The 10,332-nt window shown below is 45.2% G+C and overlaps 1 protein-coding gene across 1 annotated transcript in view; it reads left to right on the top strand.

Moving 5' to 3' along the window:
* The window catches only part of RSPH14 (radial spoke head 14 homolog), a 182,434-nt gene that overhangs the window by 153,262 nt on the left and 18,840 nt on the right, over nucleotides 1-10,332 (top strand). The gene's annotated exons all lie outside the window — the stretch shown is intronic.

Here is a 10,332-nt window from a genome sequence, read left to right as displayed (position 1 = left end):
CCTTCCTTCCTTCCTTCCTTCCTTCCTTCCTTCCTTCCTTCCTTCCTTCCTTCCTTCCTTCCTTCCTTCCTTCCCCTAAAAAACCTTTTACCTTCTGTATTAGAATCAATACTATCAAGGCAAAGGCTAGACAAATAGGATTAAGCGACTTGCCCAGGGTCACACAGCTAGGAAATGTCTGAGACTAGATTTGAACTCATGAAGATGGGGTCTTCGTAACTCCAGGCCTGGCATTCTAACCACTGCACTGCCTAGTTGATTTCTTCAAATACAGTACGATATTGGAAAACAGCTCTCACATGCCCCCCTTTAGTTTTCTCTTTTCCATGCTAAACATCCCAAGTTCCTTCACCAGATTCTCATATGACTTGGACTTGAGGTTCTGCTCTTTTAGCAATCCTTCTCTGAATCTTTTCTAGCTTCTCTGTATCCTTCCTAAACTGAAGTACTTAGAACTGAACGTGACATTCCGACTTTTCATGGAGTCCAAATTCAGTTTGAGTCAGTAGTGTGATATGACATTCCAAAAAGCGATTGAAGTTGCTTGAATGGTGGCTGCATGAATGAATGGAAGTTGAGTATCCATAGTGAAAACGGCAATGGATACCCTGCTTTCCTCCCCCATGATCAGATCGCATCTTTTTTTGCCATCTTTGATTTTTATTTTTAATTTTTACCATGGTTACATGATTCTTGTTCTCTCCCTCCCCCCTCCCAGAGTTGACAAGCAATTTCACATATATTATCACTCAAATCCTATTTCCATATTAATTTTTGGAATAGAGTGATCAGATCACATCTTTGAACTACAGTTGCCCCAATTTAGGATCTCCAGTGCTGTGTCCATTTCTAGGGAGACCATAGAGGAGCTGAAGGGTGTCTTCATCTACCTGAGAGGCTGTCATAGAGGAGAAGCAACAGTCTTGTTCTTCTTGACCACAGACAGCAGATCTAAAAGCTTTTAGGGGAAGTTTGAGGGAGGCAAACTTTGCCTAGTCTGTGTAAGGGCAAATTCCCTAACAAAAGAATTGAGTGGGCTGCCTTTCTGAGGTCTGAGCCCTCTCCTCCGAGGCCGCATAGTGAGTTCATCTGTCTTAGGACCCCCAAAGGGCATCTAGACCGACTCTGACTCTAGTTCAGGGGTTGGTGCCCTCTGGATTCCCGATACAGGTGATCTTAGGATTTATAGTTGGAAGAGACCTAACCTAGATTAGGAAACTGAAGGCCTAGTATGGAAAATGACTTAGCCGAGGTCACTCAGTCAATAGCAAGATAGGATGTCAACCAAAGTTTGTTGATTCACCATCTAGTCTTTACCAGTCTTCTACACTTAGTGCCTTCTACCTCTGGCATGCCATGATTCTGCTTGAGACAGTTGTCTCATTGACAGAAGATGAATCGCACAAAAGTGTGGCAGCATCTTAAAGCTCTTAATGAGATGAAACTTCCAAGGAATGAATTCTCCCGAGCACAGAGGGTTTTGAAAAGCCTTCTTGGGGAAGGAGGACAGTCCAAAATGAGCTAGGACTTCAGCTGGGAGGGGAGAGCTTGAAGTTATCCTGTGATGGAGAAAAGGCAGAACTTTTTAACTCATATTCGGCTTTTTTGATTTCTTCCAGGGAGAAAGATCTTGAATTTGGAAAGGTCAGAACAAAAATGGGGGCTAAGGAGCTGAAATCTGAGCTGGGAAGGGTGAGAGGGCACGTTTTATACCATTCGGAACCACCAGGTGCAGGAGACTAATTTTTAGGGTGATGAGATCATGGAGTCACAAGCCGGGGATTTGAGAGGTCACGGCAAGTGGGAGAGGGCTATGGAGCTGAACGTATCCTTATTTTTAAAAAAGGGAAGAGACTGGCATCTCTAAGCTGAGGGACAGGAAACACGATTTTGGTTCTTGGCCAACTTTTCGAAGGAGTTATTAAAAGCATGGCTAGTGAATATCCAGCAGAAGAAGTGGTGATCGCAAAGAACCAAGAGGGCCAGATTGACCTCATTTCTTTCGGTCTTGGATGAGGTCTCTGCAGTTAGGAGGAGACCAGGAGAAGGGCATGGCTCTAGCCAATTTTTGCATAACATTTATTCATGTCTCTCCGGCTATTCTTGTGGAAAACCATAGGAGATATGGGGAAGCTCTTTACAGGCAGGGACCGTCTTTTGCTCCATTTTGTCTCCTCAATAATTAGTATAGTGCCTGGCACATAGTGGGTGCTTAGAAAATGCTTGTGTCTGGCCTAACGACCAAAGCAATTCAAAGTGGAGTGAATGGGCACTTAATAAATGTTGATTGATTGAACCAAATGATCAGGCCTCAAAGAGTAATCATTAATGATTTGATGTCAGCTTGGAAAGAGGTCTTCAGCGAAATGCCCAAGGGACTCTGTTGTTGGCTCTGGACTTTTTAACATTTTTATTAATGGAGGAAGGAATAGCTGGTATGTTTATCAGACTTTAGGTGACCTCAAAGCTAAAGTATAGCCAGGGATGGGTCGGAACCAACACATATCAGAGCTGATTGTTAAATTCTTGGAAACTGACAAATACTCCAAATCGTGGCCTGTTTTATTGCTTTAGAACTGTTTTATTGAAACTTTAGAACTTTAGAACTGTTTTATTGCTTAGAACTCTCTAGTTCTTTTTTTTTTTAAACCCTTAACTTCTGTGTATTAGTTCCTTGGTGGAAGATTGGTAAGGGTAGGCAATGGGGGTCAAGTGACTTGCCCAGGGTCACACAGCTGGGAAGTGTCTGAGGCCGGATTTGAACCCAGGACCTCCTGTCTCTAGGCCTGGCTCTCACTCCACTGAGCTACCCAGCTGCCCCAAGTCTCTAGTTCTAAGGAAGTTCTAAAGTAGAAATGTTCATAATGCAGATTGTACTTGAAATTGTGTCCTGCATACATTTTTTTTCTTTTCAGAGAACTAGTTAAACATTTACTAGCAGTTATGCCTCTGATCTAGCTAAACATTGGCTAATGGAGTCAGAATCCAAGATGATCTGTTTTGGCTGGAGAATTAGGCCAAATTAGGATGGATTTTAATTGGAATAAATGTGAAGTTTTACCCTGGGGTTAAAATATCAACTTCCTATGTATAAGACAGAAGAAATGGGATAGATAACAATTCATTTGAAAAAATTCTCGGTGTTTTAGAGAAACTGAGTCAGAAGAGCCAATGAGATCTTAGGCATGTGAGGAAAGGTCTGAAGTCTAGGACATGGAGTGTGACTGGCTCTCCTCTGCCCTAGTCAGACCTCATCTGGAAACACTTAAAAAAAATCTTTGCCTTCTATCTTAGAGTACAAACTAAGTATCGTTTCCAAGGCAGAAGAGTGGTAAGGGCTAGGCAACTGGGGTTAAGTGACCAGGGTCATATAACTGAGAAGTGTCTGAGGTCAGATTTGAACCCAGGTCCTCCTGAACCCAGGCCTGACAGTCTATCCACTGTGCTACCTACCTGCTCCTGGAGTCACCTTTTAGGAAGGATAGACACTGAGAAGCTGGAGAGGGAGTCTTCCGTGGAAAGGTGACCAATATGAGAAAGAGCCTGAAGATCATGCTGCACATTGGCCATTTGAAGGAATTAGGGATATTTAGTCTAGAAAAGAAAAGACTTGGTAGAGTGTGGGAGAGGAATGGTGAAGACACATTGTAGATGAATTTAAGTAGCCAAACAGCTTTCATGTTGAAGAGGGATTAAATTTGGGCCTACTATGGGCATGCCAGGCACTGTGATGGAAACTGCCAAGAGGCAGCTTTTTTTTTTTCTTACCTTCCATCTTAGAATCAATACTGTGTATTGGTTCTAAGGCAGAAGGGTGATAAGGGCTAGGCAATGGGGGTTAAATGACTTGCCCAGGGTCACCCAGCTGGGAAGTGTCTGAGGGCAGATTTGAACCCAGAACTTCCCATTTCTGGGCCTGATTCTCAATCCACTGAGCCACTCATGAGAGGCAGCTTTTGAAAAAGATTTATTTAAGGAAAAACGTCCTAACAATGAGAGTTACCTTAGAGTGGAATGGGCATCCTCTGGGGGGGGAGTAGGTTCCCCTTCACTGGAGGGATCTTCAGGTAAAGATTGGGTAAAGGCTTGTTGTGAATCACAGAACCTCAGAAGCCAGTGATGCTTGCTTTGACTTATGTAGAATAAACAAGGGATGCTGACAATGGAACTCCCTGTCCATGTGCCAGATGGGCTGAATGACTTTCCAGGGCCCTTTAACTTCTGGGGTTCTGGGTTTCTATTGCTTTTCTGGCCTCTGATTCACCAGCTCCCACCCTCATTCTTTCTGTGGCCTTTTCTTACCTCCTGCAGGGGTTGGGGAGAGGGGACTTCCTCTCAGCCAACAGCCTTTCCTTCCCAGCATTACAGTTTAGGCTGATAGATAGATGAGATTTCCAGGAAAAAAATCTGTTTCAGGAAAAGTCCATCAATGTTTTTTAAATGATGAAAGAACTGTCTCTCATGGGCTGATGTATGTAAGGGAAATGGTAGCATTTAGAATACTATTGGTCATTCTTTTGGGGTCTCTTAGGAGCGAATCAGCATCTGTGCCATTGACTGCCCTCCGCCCCCCACCCCAAACTGCTTTTACAATGGGACTTCTGTCATTTACACACCTCCCAACGATTTCTGCCTCTTAGAACTGTTAGGCTGTAGCCTTGTGGCCCAGTCCTGGACTAGGTATGGTGTTTGAATTTTAAGCCAGTATCTGGGTGATGGTAGGTGAAATCGAACTTCTTTCTACCTCTTAATTTCCTCATCTGTAAATAGGGAGAATTATCTATGGTCTATCTCCTTCCCTGCCTTGAAGCTCAATTGAGAAGATATGAGGGATTATTATAATGGTGGTGATGTCTGCCTGGGGGAAATTGCCCAAGGGGAAAAAATCTTTTCATTCACCTACTAAAGGTTTCTGTGTTTCTTGCTGGTACTACTACTCTGGGCCTCTCCTAGGATCCCTGACAGGATCCTAGATCTGAAGCTGGAGGGGCTCTCAGGAGTCATCTAACATCTTCATTTTACAGACCAGGAAACTGAGGCCTAGTCACATTAAGAAGAGAAGGAGTTGAGATTTGAATTCAGGTCCACGGACTCATCTTGCCTCTTCAGTGGTCCCCATACAGGTGCTGACACGTTCTTTGGGATCCTGGGGCTCATTAACTAACTTCTCTAAACCTCCTTTTCTTCATCTGTCAGTTGGAGTAATCCTCTTGACTTTTGTTACAAATAAAATTGATATAGATGGATATATTTAAAAACATTAAGGGTTTATTGTATTTTAAGTGTTATTTGTGTTTATTAAGTGTTATTAAGTGTTTATTGTATTATCCATATTGATAATTAAGAAAACCATGTGCCTGCTAAGGTCTAATTCAAATTGCCGTGCCATTACCTCTGTCCACCTGGCTGCTTCATAGGAAAGAGAGCGTCCCAATCAAGTTCTGAGCCTTTATACCTCTGTCTGCGTAATCACACTTCCTGCCCACCTGTATTATGTAAGAGGAATCATGGGAAATGTAGTTTTCAAGTCCCCTAAACGTCCACAGGAAGTTTATATCAGGGATCTCAACACTAAGCTCAAGGACCCCAGATTTCCAATATCACACTTTCTACCTCATTGGATTATTATAAGGGAAATATTTTGCAAACTTTGAACCTATCTATATAGAAAGAGGTGATGATGTTTGTGCCTTTAGCACAGGAAGTACCAGTACATAGTAGGCACTTCATAAATGCTTGTTGACTGACTGTTATTGGTCTTTCATCCCGTTTGAACGACACAGAGGGATGGAGCCTGCCTTGGAGCTGGCCTGAAATGACAGGCTCATGCCTAGAGCTGTGTGTGGTAGTGATGTGAGGACAATTCTCCCACATGCTTGCAATCAGTAATTATTCTTCAGACTAGAAAAGAAATCTGACCCTAATGTGGAGAGAGAGACAGGAGCCAGAGGAGAAGGATGACATCGAGAATCAATCCATCTATCAATCAACAGGCATTTGTGGAAGGCTAGGCCCAATGTTCAATGTCTGGGGTTCAAGGACAAATAACACCAACTTGCCCCTGCTTCTATGGAGTGAAAATCTATTGGAGGAGATAACATGCAGACATGTAGAGTAGAAGGAAGAGATCCGTAGAGGGAAAGGCCTCTCCCAGAAGGTGGCCTCTGAGCTTGCTTTCCAACAAAGCCAGGGAAGTCAAAGGCAGGTGGAGGGAGGAGGCAGAGCAAAGTACGGTGTGAGCCAAAGACACGTGCTTAGTTGTGGTTGTAGGATTCAGGTCTAGTATTATGGGATTTGAGGTACTATCCAAATCCATCAGGCCATGGGGAAAATTGGGACTGGAGTTCAGGAATGAGGGCTAGCGAAGGAGATCTGGGCATCCTCTCCCAGAAAACTAGTAATGGAAGCCAAGAAATGGAACCGTCTTAAGAGATCAGGGCTATGGGGAATGGCTTTGCCGGCACCCCAAAAGCATTTCTGGACTCTCAGGCAGCTCTCCTTTGGCCTTGAGCCCCTAGCTCCGTCTCCTCTCTCTGGGCCTACCATGGTGGCTTCTCTTGTTCCTTCCTCTAGGTCTATTCTGCCCCTCTTTTGCACATGGAGTTGTGGATCTGGGTTAGTTATAAATAGCAAGGCCCGCGTGTCTCCTTTTAGCACATGAAGGATCCAACCGAACAGGCAGGCAGGCGCAGAAAGCATCTCCTGGATTGCTAATCTTTGATTCTTGGCATCTCTGGCTTGTCTTTCCATGTTTTTCTCTTTGACTGTTTCTGCCTCTTTCTCTGTTTCCCCTCCCATCTTCCCTGGGCTACTCCCTCCATTTTACCCCTAGTGCTTTTTCTTCTCATAGTGAGTGGCTGGAAATGAACCAAACACACATATATGTACATGTGTATATTGTGTATATGTATAGGTGTGTGTATGTGTGTGTGTGCTCGTGTGCACGTGCACACCCTATAAACAAGGGTGATAAGGGGAATTGTGGGAGGCAAAACTAAGAACTTCTGATAAAGGGAAGCCCTCAGGTTGCACCTCTGGGCAACTTTGGATTCTCCAGGGCAGTGTTCAGAGCCTAGTACTGCTGCAAAGAGAAGTCAAATCCTGACTGACTGGGGAAGAACCCCGATCTGGAACCTCAAAGTCTCCCCCTGCTATGTCTGTGGCCTAAGGCCCCCCCGCCCCAGCCTGGCCAAGTGAGAGGTGCTCCTTCCCAGGCTGGTAGCCAGAAGTTACAGGTTGAAACTTGGGACAATGAGCAATTTCTTCTGGGGCACCAAGAGCTAGTGTCTGTCTCTGCAGCATCTGATGGGAGACAAGCTGTGATCCTTCAAACTCCGAGATGTCACAAAGTCATCTAATGCCACACTCTTCTTGGCAGGGTTTTGGTTTAGCCTTGGTCTCCTTACTGTACTGGAATATATGGGCTGTTCAGGGAGGACCAGCACCTCTGGTGTGAGGGCTTGCTGAGCCCTTTTCAGGGCTGCCCATCCACCTCTGGTGTCCAGCTTTCAGCCAACTCCCACGTTTGGCTCCAAGAAACTGTAGCAGGCACACTGGCCACACCCCAGTAAAACCAGGTCGAGGGTAACCAACAGGCCTCAAACCCCTTAGTGAGGAAGGGGAGCATCTACCCAGGTTTGTGAAGAGTGGATGAGAATAATTGGTTCCAATGGTCATGAAGGTGGTGGAAGCAGGAAGCTATAGAAGGCTTAGAGCCTGGTCGTACATGGGAGGGGCCAAGGAACCCCATTGCTTCCCAGGCCGTCTCTGGTCATCCTAACTTTTGCCTTGCCACTGGACTTAGATGACTTTGGAAGACACAGTGAGGCCGACAACTTGGTGCAACTTTACCTCACTGAAATTCAATTCATGCGCAAGGCCAAAGTCATCATCAGGGATGCCATTTTGGTCCTCTTCGAGTATAAAGGACAGCTACCACCACCAGCTCCTCCCTGTCCACCGTCATTTGCTGAAGACAGACAGGCTCCTTGGATCAGCAGATGGATCACAAACAGGGTCTAGTCTCTGTCCACAGAGAACTGGAAAGAACTTTCCTAGGATCTTAGAGCTAGAAGGAACCCAAGATGTTCCGCTCCTGCCTAATTTGTGCCTCTGTCAACATCCCTGCACAAGCTTCTGCTTCTGCATTCCTAGTGATAGAGACTTACTGCCTCCCTCTCTCCCTCTCCCCTCATTGTCCAAGAGGTCTAACCAGAATCTCCCAACCCCACCTCTACCCTTAGACGAGTGAACAGCCTGTATGTTCTGGGCCTCATTTTTCGTCTCTACAAAGATGGAAGGGGGCTGGTATTAGATGGGATGCCAGGCAGTGTGGTGAAGTGCGATGAAACCTGGGCTTAGATTCTGGGTAATTAGAATTCTCTCTCCAGGGACTCGCTCTCCCAGCATCCCACTTGTGTATCTACATTATGTACTAACAGAGGGAAGATATAAGTTTTGTGTAGCTCCTCCCTCGCTCTCTTTTTTCCCTGGTAGAGGCTGGGAAATGCCAGGCAGGAGAATGTACACACTTGGGTTTACTTTTTTTTTTTTTTTACTTTTTAAAAATTTTTTAAACCCTTAACTTCTGTGTATTGACTTATAGGTGGAAGATTGGTAAGGGTAGGCAATGGGGGTCAAGTGACTTGCCCAGGGTCACACAACTGGGAAGTGTCTGAGGCCAGATTTGGGTTTACTTTTAATTAGATAATTAGGTTTGAATTTCTATTTCTTTTAGTTTATTTTCTTTCTATTTCAAGTGATTATTAATACATTTTATACAATATAATACTTAGAATTATTGGATATTAATTTTAATCTTACATTTTAGAGGACCTGCCCTGGATTCCCACCTCGGCTGTGGGTCATTGTCAGCCAGATGGCTAGTGGTGACTTGGAGTCAGGAAGACCTGAGTTCAAATCTCACTGATACTTACTATTTGTGTGATCTTGGGTAAATCACTTTATCTCTGGCTACCTCAGTTTTTTCTTCTGTAAAATGGAGATAGCCATAGCACCCATTTCACACTGTACTTGTGAGGATCAAATGAGATAACACGTGTAAAGCACTTTATAAATATTAGCTAAGCCGATTAGCTATGTCTATGTGGGTGGGCTTGAGCAAGCCATCTAATGTCCCAGTCCCTCAGCTTTTCTGCATGGATGAGCTGAAAGAACTGAGGATGGTTGGTCTGGAAAAGAGAAGTCTTGGCTGGAGCATAATGGCCACTTCCACAACCTGGATGGACCAGTGTGGGTATGGCTGGTGATATTTGGCTCCAAGGAATGCATTTGGTCCTCACCACAGATATTGGATTCCAAGGAGAGATACCTATTTTGCCAATGTTTAGTGAGTAACTGAGTGACTGATCAGAGGGGATCCTTGGCCAGAGGCTTACTTCAAGAGGCCTCAGAAGCATCTTCTCACTGAGATTCTCTTATCATTTTGTTAGATGGTCTTGAGCTCGGAGATTCTAGAATTCGTTTTCCTTCTCTCTCACAACGGTCTCCCTCCCAGCCCACCTTTGACCTTCCCATCATCTCCATCGGAGGCTCAATTCCCTGGTTCTACCATTGGCTTCAGGGCTGGGAGTGGGGGGAAGGTGGGAATGATGTCCCTTCTCAGATTCCATTTTCTCATCAGTAAAACAAGAATCAGGTGACCTTTAAGGTCCCTTGCAGTTTGAAATGTTCCGGCAGCTGCTTCCCTCCTCCCAAAGGATGTATGTCACCCCTCACTCACCCCAGCCCAGGTGAGCAGCCCATCAGCCTCTGAAGGAGCTTGACTTGCAGTAGCAGACAACTGGCTTCTATCCCGTCTCTCCCCCTCACTCTACCTGCTTTTTGAAGTCCTCAGCGGGCTCAGAAGAAGGCTCCTATGATACTTTCAAAGGCCCTATTTCTACAGGCGATTGGAGGCAGGATAAATAAATTACTGCTAATTGGCACACTGAGCCCTTTAGGCTAATGAACCTGCCCCTTTGTCCCTTTGGAGTAAATTAAGGAGGATGGCTGGGGAGCAAGGGAGAAGTTTCTGCTTGCAGCCACCTTTTCTGGCAAGAGCTCCTTGAGAGTAGAGGGCAGGGGACCTCACCTCTTTGTGGGTTATTTGGGGCCGAGGACCCTCAGCTTATAGGTCTTTGGTGTGGGAGAAAGACCCTGGTCATCGCATTATCCTCACATGGTAGAGAAAGTTAAATACCCTGGTTTGGTCTAACTTGCCCTTTGGGATGTGTTTGAAATAAGTGGGGGTGGGCAACCCTGAGCTGTCCTTCCTTGCTCCCTCAGCCCCTGCCCACTTCCCTGATGGAAACTTCTTTGTACTTGGTGGGG

Source organism: Gracilinanus agilis, chromosome 1, assembly GCF_016433145.1.
Source record: "Gracilinanus agilis isolate LMUSP501 chromosome 1, AgileGrace, whole genome shotgun sequence".
Taxonomy (NCBI): Eukaryota; Metazoa; Chordata; class Mammalia; order Didelphimorphia; family Didelphidae; genus Gracilinanus; species Gracilinanus agilis.
The sequence above is the reverse complement of the archived record's forward strand: the minus strand, read 5'-3'. Positions and strand labels throughout refer to the sequence as shown.